General features: G+C 51.2%; 1 protein-coding gene across 6 annotated transcripts in view; it reads left to right on the top strand.

Annotated features, from left to right (window-relative positions):
* The first annotated feature begins 6,187 nt into the window (after window positions 1-6,187).
* Window positions 6,188-11,619, top strand: part of CTIF (cap binding complex dependent translation initiation factor) — a 336,159-nt gene continuing 330,727 nt past the window's right edge. For 5 of the 6 annotated variants that reach the window (XR_002730748.1, XM_023207585.1, XM_023207583.1 and 2 more), the window contains exon 1: window positions 6,188-6,465. The gene's annotated coding sequence lies outside the window, so the exon portion shown is untranslated. Of the gene's footprint in view, window positions 6,466-6,908; window positions 6,983-11,619 lie in introns of those variants that run through there. The other variant, XM_023207584.1, reaches the window with a different exon arrangement.

Genomic DNA, 11,619 nt, shown 5'->3' with positions numbered 1-11,619 from the left:
ATGTCCCAAAATGAGCCACCAGGGTGCCTGAAGAAAATATTGTGATATTTATTTAAAAAATTGTTTACGTTAAAAATAGGCGAAAACAGTAAACTTCCCTAAGAGCAAAGGACCTTTAGAATCATTAACATAAATGAACACACACACATCTCTGAAGTCTTAGTTTAAAAGAAAAAACACTTTATTATAAATGTACCACTGAGGAAGACTGATGTTTCCAATATTTCCTGCAGCTGGAGTACAGGTGCTTGCCAGGGACTCGGAGAAGGTGGATCCTCATGTTTTGAGATGAGGGGCGTGGTTAAGCTCACTTGCTCCGAGGCCCACAGCTCCGGGCGGACCACCATCTACCCACTGGTTGTGTGCCCCTTGGTAAGCTACTTCACCCCTTCCCGTCTCAGTTTGTTCCACTGTAAAAGTTGCTTTGCCAACTAAGTGAGACAAAGCACAAAAAAAAGTTTCGGTTGTTGCTCTGTGAATAGTAATTAGCTCAATTAATATAGTAGCTATTGTTCTTTGAAAGGGGACTTAGAGATCCTGGAAGGCTCAAGGGCAATTATTCTGCAGATATTTCAGAATAAGACTTGAGCAGACAGGATAAATAAACTGACTGAAGAGGGAGACACCTGGGATAGAAAACGGAAGGGCATCTTCAGGAGGGGGACAGTCCCAGCTAGAGGGACCATAATGGCCTAACTCTTCTCTCTGCACTTCCTGTCTTTCAGGCCATTCTAGATGTGGGTCTTCAAACTACAAAGATCAGAAGTCACTCAACCTAGTGCAAATTAAAGGGGATTACTATAAGAATACAGAGGGTATTAGGCTGTTCTTGCATTGCTATAAAGAAATACCTGAGGCTGAGTAATTTATAAGGAAAGAGGTTTAATTGGCTCATGATTCTACAGGATGTACAGGAAGCATAACACTGACACCTGCTTCTGGGGAGGGCTCAGAAAGCTTTTACTCATGGCGCAAGGTGAAATGAGAGCTTTCAAGTAACATGGTGAAAGGAGAAGCGAGAGAGAGACAGACAGAGAGAGAGAGAGAGGTGGGGAAGTGCCACATACTTTTAAATGACCAGATCTCACATGAACTCACTCACTATTGTGAGGATAGCACCAACGGAATGGTGCTAAACCATTCATGAGAAATCCACCTCCATGATCCAACCACGTCCCACCAGGCCCCACCTCCAACACTGAGGATTATAATTCCACATGAGATTCAGAGGGAATAGAGATCTAAACGATATCACAGAGTTATCAGGAGTCCAAGAGAGACACAGTAGAGCACCCAGTGAGGGAGAACTGAAAAGGTAAGGAACTGAGGCTACTCTAACATCTGTCTTTCCCTCTCCCTCTTCTTCCCCACCTCCACTCACTCCCTCTGCTTATTTATCTTCCACCCAACCCACCTAAAACACAAGCCTTGACCTAAGCAGCCATCACCAATGAGCAGAGAGAGGTTTCTCAGCCTCTTACTTCAGATTCTTACAAGAGGAATTCTGATTGGCTCAGTTCCTCTGATGGAGCCACGTCCACTCAAGTCCAGCCTAGCCCAAGTTCCCTTAGATCAGGTGTATACCTGTGGTCTGATTAGCATTGCCTGCCCCTCTCATTGTTTTAGAGTGTAGACTGGCAAACAAGGAAACTTGTCTCTTGCAGAGACGTGGGGTGTATCTTTGCCCAGGCCTTCACCATGAACAAGGCTGTGGTTCTCATGCCACTGACTTATGAGGTCTGACCTTGAACTCTGGGAGACTTGAGGAATGTCTGATGACTCACGCGCTGACATTGAATCAGTCCATGTCCTTAAATCTTGCAAAAGGAAATCTGCTTGTTTTATATTCCCTCATGGACTTCAGGGCTTTATTTAACAAATATTACAAACCTTTCCTGCTCTGCTGGAATTAAACAGCTTAAAATTCATCCTTTTGGCTACTTAATTTTCTTGCTTCTTTTGCCAGTGAGATTGTAACATTCTTGAAGGGAGAATTTCAGGTGTGGAGAAGATCTTAGAGATCATCAAAGCCAACCTTCTCGTTTTACAGGTGTGGAAACTGAGGCCCAGAGAGAGGAAATATCACACAGCAGGAGAGGGGCAGGTGGGACCCAGGACCCCGTTTCACACGCTGTGTTCCCCAGGGTGCCTTGTCATGCCTTAGGCACGGTGTGCTCCCAATAAATATTCAATTGTTTTATTTCATATTGCACTTTTGCTTTTCTCAAGCTCATCGTTCTCTATTCACATCCCTTCTCCACCACTGACTTCAACCTTAGCGGATCACTTTGCATGTGCCTTTCAGGTGTTGGTCTTTGGGGTTGTGTAGTGGAAGGTGAGATGAGGCATGGGTGAAATTTCACCTGGTTCTATCAGGCTGTTATCTCTCCAGGCCAACACCACGGTTACAGAGCGTAGACACTAGACTAGCAACTTCCTTCCTTCTGGGGGGTCAGTGGCATCCAAACTGCATGATGAAGCCATTCTCTAGCTCCCATAGTAAGTCACTAGTTCTACAATGCCTCCCGGGTCAACACCGCATAACAGGAATTTTGGCCACTGCTGACCTTCTCCCAGTGGGAAGTAACAAGCGGATGTAGCCCCGCCTTCCTCCCAGAAGCCTTCTCTGACCCTTGTAGCTGACTGGGAACTCTTAGTTCATTTGACATCACTTTCACACAGTGGGGGCACTTCATTCATTTTCCTGTTACCTGCTGAGCATCAGCCTGGTCTCAGCTACTGGAGGTAGGTAGCTTCTCTCACCCACCACCTTGGTAGGCTCCCACTAGGCCTTCAGTCAATGTGTGTACTGACTAGCAACTTTTCCCTGGAATGGCTACGGCTATGGGTGTGGGTGGAGAGAAGTCATGGGAAGAAAGGAGAACTAGTACTTTTTGCTGCTATCTTAGGCAAGTGTGAACGAGGAGAAGCAACTCCTTAAAACAAAGCAAAACATTCTGGCTTTTCATTTCGAGGCAGACAGGGGCAACTCCTGGCCCCGCAAAATCGGTCACAATTAAACCAATGCCAGCATCATTTGCTTCAGGAATCTCCAGTTCCTTCACTCTGCACCTAGCAGCTCTTCTGACAGAAGCCTGCAGGTTGGGCATGAAATCAATCCCAGAGCAGAGAAGGAACAACAGACAATGGGCCACATAAGCCCCAGGCCTCCCACCTGGGGGAACTCTGGTCTGAGGCAACTACAAGGCCTTCCTCTCAAACAAAGATCCCCACTGCAGCCTGAAATGCCCGTCATCAGAGGCCACTGAAGAGAGCTCTCAATTAGAAGACAAAAGTGTCAGAGTTGCAGGAGAGAATCAGAAGAATGTCTTATATGTTAATGACAGTTTATTAGACTGAAGGTAGAGCAGAGAGCCAGGCACTGAGGATGTGAAAAACAGGAGAGAAGTTTGGGTGGGCAGGCAGCAGCAATGCAAAATCCCAGGCACTGCCCAGAGGAGGCAACATTAGGTGGGGCAGCAGGGTAGGGAGGGGAGGAGCATGAAGAACTTCGGCTGATGCGGGTTAAGAGACCTAGGCCAGGAGCAGGTGAAGATTAGAATTGGGTCCAGGTTCCTTGAAGACAAACCTAACTGATTTCACATATTAAGATGCGTCACCCTCAGAAATCCTTCCTGCACTACTAGCTCTGCTGGTGTGAGTCTGCAGAAAGAAAAATTCAGGGATCATTTTCGAGGGCCAGAAAGACTCAGGACAAGAAAGGGCATCAACCATCTTTGACCACTTTCCATGTGACACAGCCAGTATAAACCCATGATCACCACTGGTTCTCACAAGGCCAAGAAAAGTTGTTGAGTAAGTGGCCCAAGGTCATCCCTTATGAATGTTAAGTAAGCTGCCCAAGGTCACAGAGCCAGGATGTATCATGCCTGGGATTCAAACCCAGGCGTCACACTGACGCCAGAGCCTGTGGTTCCCACTGCCCCTCTTACCCTAGGTGCATACCCTAAACGGAGGTGTGTACTCTCGGTGGAAGCTTCACATTCCACATATTCCTCGGCCTCTAGCCTCTCCTCACCTCTGAGGGTGTGGTTTAAGCCAAAGCAAAGCCAAGACCCAGACAATTTTATTCTTATTTCCTTTGCAGGTGGCGTGCCTGTCACACAATATGTAAAAACCAACAATGACAACAAGGTAAGTAAATGGGAATTTGCTGAATGTGTAGATTCCAGTACTATTATTTAATATTTTATAAACCCAGGAAATTGTTCAGATGTTAAAGCATACAAATAACTCACTGCTGAGCCAATGAGCATAAACGCTGAGGGACAAACCAATGGGAAGAGTCAGGTGTGCTTAAACCTGTTCCTTTGGAGTGGGCGACAGGGGCCTGCCACCTAGACAACTGGCCTCCAGCACCCACTCTGTACCAAATCATGGCTGGGCATGAGTTGCTTAACTCTCTGGGCCTGTTGCCTCCCTCCAGAAGGGAGGAAATGACAGCCACCATGAATGGTACAAGAATCAAATGAGTTGTTCTATAGGATGCGAATGTCTATGCTGTTTTGTGTCTCCAGCCCAGGAGACAAGTTCTCCATACAAAACAAAATCCCGCCCGTCCTTCAAGGCCCATGCCACGCGCCAAGGCTAATTTTTAAAATTTTCTGCAGAGAAGGAGTCGTGCTGTGTTGCCCAGGGTGGTCTTGAGCTCCCCAGGCTCCAAAAGTGCTGGGATTGTAGGCCTGGGACCTTTCAAATTAGGTCTCTTCTCTCATCTGAAGACTTTGTACCCTTTAACCTTAATCAGATGCTTATCCTTTCCTTTCTCTTTGTTAAAAATTCTAGAAATTCTTGCCGGGCACGGTGGCTCAAACTTGTAATCCCAGCACTTTGGGAAGCTGAGGTGGGTGGATCACAAGGTCAGGAGATCGAGACCATCCTGGCTAACACAGTGAAACCCTGTCTCTACTAAAAATACAAAAAAAAAAAAAACAAACTGGCCAGGCGTGGTGGCCAGAGCCTGTAGTCCCAGCTACTGGGGAGGCTGAGGCAGGAGAATGGCATGAACCCGGGAGGCGGAGCTTGCAGTGAGCTGAGATGGTGCCACTGCACTCCAGCCTGAGAGACAGAGAGAGACTCTGTCTCAAAAAAAAAAAAAAAATCTTAGAAATTCTTTGCTCAAGTATCACTTCCTCCAGGAAGTCTTCCTGATCCTCTACCACGCCCCACACACCCTCCATCCATCCATTTGGCTGCTCCAGGTTGTGTGGTGGGGGGAATTTCACAGTACTTTGTGTTAAGCGCTGATTTATCCCTTGTATAGTACTTTCATTGACTGTGGTCCCTATACTGGACTGAGCTCCTTGAGCGCACAGACTGTGTGTCTTACCTGTCTTGGCATTCCTAGACGTTTCTGGTCTGTGGAAAGTGCTCACTAAATGTGAATATAAACTAATGAATAAATGGGTTTCTACAGCAGTTTATACTGCATTACATGGTTCCTCTAATGAATTTCTAGCCCCCTTCCTTGTTGGGGTATACACTACTTTATTCAGTATTTCTCCTGAAGGCCTCTCTGTACCAAGCTCAGTTTTAACAAAAACATTGGTGATCTGGTTATTACTGAATTATCCACTACGTTGAATTCTCCCAACTACCCTGTCCCAGCCCTTAGTTTGGCCGAAGGAAAATTAATTGGTTGCAAAGTGCATATCTAATTACAACAGCCAGCCCCTGACACAGAGATGCTCAAATGTTAATTATAACATATGCATCTCAATAACTGACGGTGGCATTTAGTGCGGCATTAATCACGCCACATGAGCCCCCCAGTGCATACACAAAGCTCCTTTTTATCTGCCATTAGCACAGACTTTGCACTTTCAGCACGGAAGTTCTCATCCTTAAAGCCTTTCTGACTCTAAAACCAACGTTTCCCTGTAAGCCTGGACTTTGCCTAAGCCCCCAGGTCTCCCACCGCAGAAGCCCCCACCACGGCTGCGCCAGTGCCGTGGGGTCGCTGGGCGGCGCGTTTTGGCGTCGGTAGACTGGGCTGTCTTGGCAGCTAAGCCGACATCCCGAGCGTCCCGGGGCCAACCCGCCCTCTAGGGCCCGCCATCCTGGAAAAGAAAGGCGAACTACATTACCCAGCAGGCCTCCCGCCGCCCTCTTTCCTTTCAAGTCTTTGCACGTGGCCGGAGGGGAGGGCGGGGCCTAGACGTCACTCTCCTACATTCTCTTTCCCTGTGTCAGATCAGGGATCATTTTTTTTCCTTCCTCTACTCCCTCCCCCCTACCCGCCCCTCCCTCCCTGTTTCCCTTCCCTCCCTCCCTCCCCTCTCTGCTGGGTCTGTGCGCTGGGGCGCCGGATCCCCTCCGCGGCTGGGACGCTCCGAACTCGAGGCAGGAGTCGGCTCTCCGGAGCCTCGTCCCTCCCTTCCCCTTCCCTGCCCCCTTCCCCCACCCCCGACTCGGGCTTGGCGCGGCGGCCAGAGGAACCCTGAGGTGAGCATCTCCTCTCCCGTCCTCCTCTTATAGTCACCTCAGCTTGCTGATCGATTCGGGTACCCGGGAGGAGGGCTGCGTGACGTGCGCGTGCTTATAGATAAATCCAGGAAAACCGCCCCAAACAATCAGCCCCTTTCCCCCTCCCTGCGCCTGGGCCAGCGGGGTGTCCGCACCCATCTACCATCCCTTCCTCCCCCTCGGTGGGGAACTGCACTCCACAGTGTCGCCCCCTCCCTGGGTTTGTCCCATTCCCTGCCCGGTTCTCCGCCCCGCGGGGTGCCGTGGCCCTGGAGCTCCGGCGCCAAGGGGGGCTCTTGGGGGGCGCACGGCTGGAGCCTGGCTCGCTTTGGAGCTGCGCTGTGTAGCCGCTGTCATGTGCCGGGTTCCGACCCGGGGGGAGGAAGGGAGCGAGCGCGATTCCTCTCCCTTTTGTTTTGAAGCCCGCATTTGCTGCATCGAGCAGTTGGTTTAGTACCAGCCAAACTTGCAGCTGTTCAGACCGCGCTCCGCCGAGGTAGGGAGTGCGTCTCGGGGTGGCGTTTGGAGGCCGGGGGCTGCGGCACTCGGGGCTGCGGGAGGGACCCCGAGAGTGTGTCTCCACGCCGCCCCTCCCTTCCCCGATGACTGATTGTGTCTGTGGCAGCGGGCGTGTGTGAGTGTGCGCGCCCGTCCCCGCGGGCTCGGGGATGTCTGTGGATGGCTGTCGTCTAGACAGGGCGCAGCCCCCTCCCTGCGTCCCCGGTGAGCCCGTGGGCCGCGGGGGGAGCGGGGGATGGGAGCAGAGGAAGAAACGAAATCGGTGGACCCGTCGCGGTCTCCCCTTTGGTTGTTCCCAACAGTCGTGGTTCTGTTGGCTTTTTTATTATTCCTGTAGCCGCGGTGCAGTCGGGCCTGGGGAATAGATACGCCGGGCGGAGAGGGGTTCACTTGACAGGCTCTGAAAAGCCACCTCTGGGTGGCGAGTGACCCGAGCGGCCGTGGGGTGGGCTCCGGCTCGGGTTCATCAGCACGACTAGCAGGTAACTGTCCCGGGCCCGGGTCATGGGGGAGGGCGGGCGGGGGTCGGGGGCGATGGCTTGGGCTGAGGCGAAGATCTGGGGCCTCGGAGGGCCGCGTGCCGGTGCCTGGATATGGCCGGAGGGGGCGTCCAGGACACCGCGCGCCTGAGTCGAGTGTGTTTCTCTATTGATGGTTAAAGACAATCGGGAAGGGGGCGGTCTGAGTCCCTTATCTGGGCGGTGTTGGCTGTTTGGTTCCGCGGAGTTTTCTGGGTTGGGGCTGGGGGGTGTGAGCAGGGCGGGCTGTGCGGCGTGTAGAGGGGAGGGCTGGCTGGCGGCGCCGCTGTGCGGCGTGTAGAGGGGAGGGCTGGCTGGCGGCGCCGCGTGCGTCCCCACCCCGAGGAGTGAGGCGTCGTCTCCCCCGCCCGGCTGTTTGTGTGTACACACGGCTCCGGTGTGTGTGGGGGGCGGGGACTGCAGACCGCGGCGTAGTGGGGACACGCGTGGGCCCCGATCCCCCGCGGGACCGGTCCCGCCAGCCCCCTCCTCGTCCGAGTCGAGGTCGTGTGTCCCCGCGCGCGCACGCCCGAGTTACCTGGAGAGGGGACCGTGCGGCTGTGGGCCGGGGAAGACCGTAGGGTCGCGTGTGCTGGTCCTGGGTGCAGGAGTCCCAGGTCCGCTGTGCGGCTGAGTCACACAGCCCCTCCCTCCGCGCCCGCGACGCCCCCTGACCCGGCAGACTGGGGGTCCACCCGGCGGCGCGGGGGTTAGTTTGGCTGCGCCGCCCCCAGTCCACGCTGGGGTGACCCCGCACTGAGGCGTTCGGTGGGTGTGCGTGCCCGCGCTCACCGCATCTGCCTTCGCAGACCTGGGAGAGTCAGCGACTGCCTACCGCAGTCCCGGCTCTACAGTGGGAGCCCAAGGCGGCCTGGCAGCCCCAGCGCGCCCCAACCCGGCCCAGCCCGCCGCCCGCCCGGCGCTGTGTCTCTGCAGCCCGGGGATTATCTCCCAGGCCAGGGGCCCGCGCGACCAAGGAGGAAGCCGCTGGAGCCGCCAGCTCGGCCGCGGCTAAAGCCTCCGTAGGGCGAAAGTGACACAGCGCTAGCGAGCGCCGCCGCTGCTGGGGCCGGTGCCGAGAGGAAGGAGCCGCCCAGAGCGCAGGGAGGGGCTGCCGGCTGTCCGTTTCCAGTTCCTCCTGCCCAGGGCCCGGTCTAGGCTGAAAACCTCGGGAATCCAGGCTCCTAGCAGGCTCGAGCTGCGCGAGGAAATGGCCTGGCTTTCAAGAAAACCCAATTATACGTGAACAGAATGCACCGAACAGACGCTAGAAGGTGGCCAGGACACGCTTAGGTTGTCTGGGGAAACTCCCTCTGAGTATTTGACACAGGATTCAATTTACACACAGATCACCTCATCTGTGTCAAGCATCTGTCCTGGATAATGGATGCTCAGAGGCAGTAGTTTTGTAACACATTCTAGGGCACAGTGTCATCAGTGATTAACAGGTTGCTAGAATAATATGTTTGTATGACCTTACAGGGCAGGTTTTCTTACACCCCCTCCCTCCATCCCCCCCCCCCCCCCGATATCATAGCATTTATTAAGAGGGTCCTGTGAGGTAGGAGAGTATTAGCCCCATTTTACAGATGAACACACTGAGGCTCAAAAATGTGTCTTGCATAAGGCCTCTCGGTGGGGGAAGGGCCACATTCCCCCTTTTCTCAAATTATGGCATTTAATTAATAGTGGCCACTTTTTTTTGAGTGTGGATTGTTGATACCTCAGGAAATATTGAAACTAAGAAATAAAGTATATTATGCTGACACATATTCTTTCTCAAAACACTCTTGATTTGCTAACCATTCCTAATGAGAGCAGCCACTAAAGAAGGGAAGTCTGCATTGCTGTTATTACCACACATTTAATCATTTACTGTTGGTGAATGGATAGCAGCTGTGATACATCTAGTTTCTACCAGAATCATATGTGCATGTAATAAATGCATATGGTATGCCTGTTCATGTAACAGTTATCTATGTTCATATGGCTGTGTTCATTGAGTCTTCATTGAATTCAAGGAGCAAAGAACTTATACTTGCCTGCATGGATTTCTCAGAATTCATGCATGTGAAGGTTGTCAGACAGCCTGGAGGGTTATTAAGTTTAGCCAATTAATCAATTAATTAACCATTCACTCAATATGTATTGGGCACCTACGTGTTTGTGTATCTAGAAATGGGTACAAATAAAATTTAACAAATGTTCATTAAGTCCAGCAAATGTTTATGAAGCACCAGCCTCACTTAGGCCAGATACTCTGCTACTCTACAAAGATAGTAGAGCAGAAATAGTTAAGTTGCAATGCAATAACACAACCTACAGGAGGGAACAAATCATAAATATTTTAGAGCAGTCACCCTGGAACTTAGTCAGTTTCACATATGTTGGTTTCAAGGGGCCCATAATGCCAGTTCTTATTCTAGAGCAAATGCAGAAGGAAGCAATGGGAAAAAACACCTTACTGGCCCTTGTTATCCTGAACTTCAGGCTTTTTGGAACCTCCTGGGAGGACCCAGAGGTATGCTCTTCTGTGGAAGTTAGGCAGCTGATGGAAATTACCCTGAAGCCAACCAACAGGCTTCTGGGGACATGGAGCTAAGGAGGTGTTCTCCGTGGTCCTGCCTCAGCTCAGATGTGCTGTGACTCAGGGAGAGGTTGTGGCTTTGGTCAAGGTCTCACTCAGGCCCTGCCTGGGTGTAGGAGTTTCTGCCTTACAGGTCTGTGTAGATGTGTTAATACAAGTCTGCTTTTTATCTAATCCCAAACTCACCGTCTGGTCCTAGATATTGTCGTCTAATTTCATTTCCGTTTTGGGCTCCATTGCCCTTGTTTTAAGGTTATGTTGTTTGCAGCTCAGGTCATGAAGGAGGAGACAGGAGGTGGGTGGTTAGGATGGAGAGAGAATCCTGAGCCCAGATAGAGAACAGGAGGTACAAACATGCAGGCAAATTGCAGTTTCTGAGAATTCTCCACACTTGGTGGCATTTCTGCATAACTTACCTGATAACACAGCCCTATTTGATGTCCTTGGCATGGCAGGGGGAGGGGGCATCTACCTCTGGGCCTCACTGACTCACCGGCACCCTGAGCTCAGCTGCTTGCTTTCAGGTTTGGGTTTTCCTTTGCCCCCTGCCTCCCGCTGCGTGCAGTTTAATTTAGAACCTTGCTGTAATGGTGGCCTTCTCCCTGCGTTGGCACCGTGCTCTCAGCATGCCTCTGACTTCAGAATTAAGGCCAGAGCTGTGGTTCACAACGGGGTGAGAACAGACACATCCTTGGATCTCTGGCACCAAGAGCTGGGGAGGACTTTGAAGATGATCTGATCTTCATGTGAAGACCTGAAGCCTAGGGAAGTGGAATGACTTGCCCAAGGTCATGGTGAGTCCTTAGCAGAGTGGGTAAAAAGTCCTGGAATTTGACATTTCATCCAATATTCTTTCTAGGTACCATAATGTTTTCTGGAAAAAAGTTGGCTTCTTACTTCCCAAAGAGTGAGAACTCTTTATCTTCTTCTCTCCTGTCTTCTGGTTCTGGGAACAGCTCTGAAATTCATCTTTTCATCTTGACTTTTCTTTCCTTCGCAACTGGCCCTTCCTGCCTTATCTTCATCCTTGACATTCATGAGCACATGAAGATGTGTGTTTGGGAAAGATGGAGGGTCTTGGTGTCCTACAGTGCTCTCAAACTTGGTCTGTGGCTTTCTCGCCCTGACTCAGGGTCCTCATGAACCTTTTGGAAGTGTTGGCAAAGCTGGGATGCATGTGTACTTTTCTAGGAAGAGAATCTACAGATTTCATTTGATTCTCAACTGACTCAAGTAAGGACAAAACTACTGGTGGGGAGGAGGACAGAAAGGTTGGATAGTGGTTGGTTGACAGCGGGGCTACTTTAATACCCTGCACTTGATTTGGCTTTACAGTTTGCAAAGTATTTCACCCAAATTATCCCATCTGCCTTTTATAATAGGCAGTTATCATTATCAGTCTGTGAGGCAGTTGTTGTTATACCCATTTTGCAGAAGAGGAAACTGAGCCTTCGTGGTTAGTGGCATGCCCAAGTCACAAGTAAGCAGTAGAGCAGGGATATGAACCCT

The sequence above is a fragment of the Piliocolobus tephrosceles genome, chromosome 18, assembly GCF_002776525.5.
Source record: "Piliocolobus tephrosceles isolate RC106 chromosome 18, ASM277652v3, whole genome shotgun sequence".
In the NCBI taxonomy this organism is placed as follows: Eukaryota; Metazoa; Chordata; class Mammalia; order Primates; family Cercopithecidae; genus Piliocolobus; species Piliocolobus tephrosceles.
This window is presented reverse-complemented; position numbering and strand designations above follow the sequence as displayed.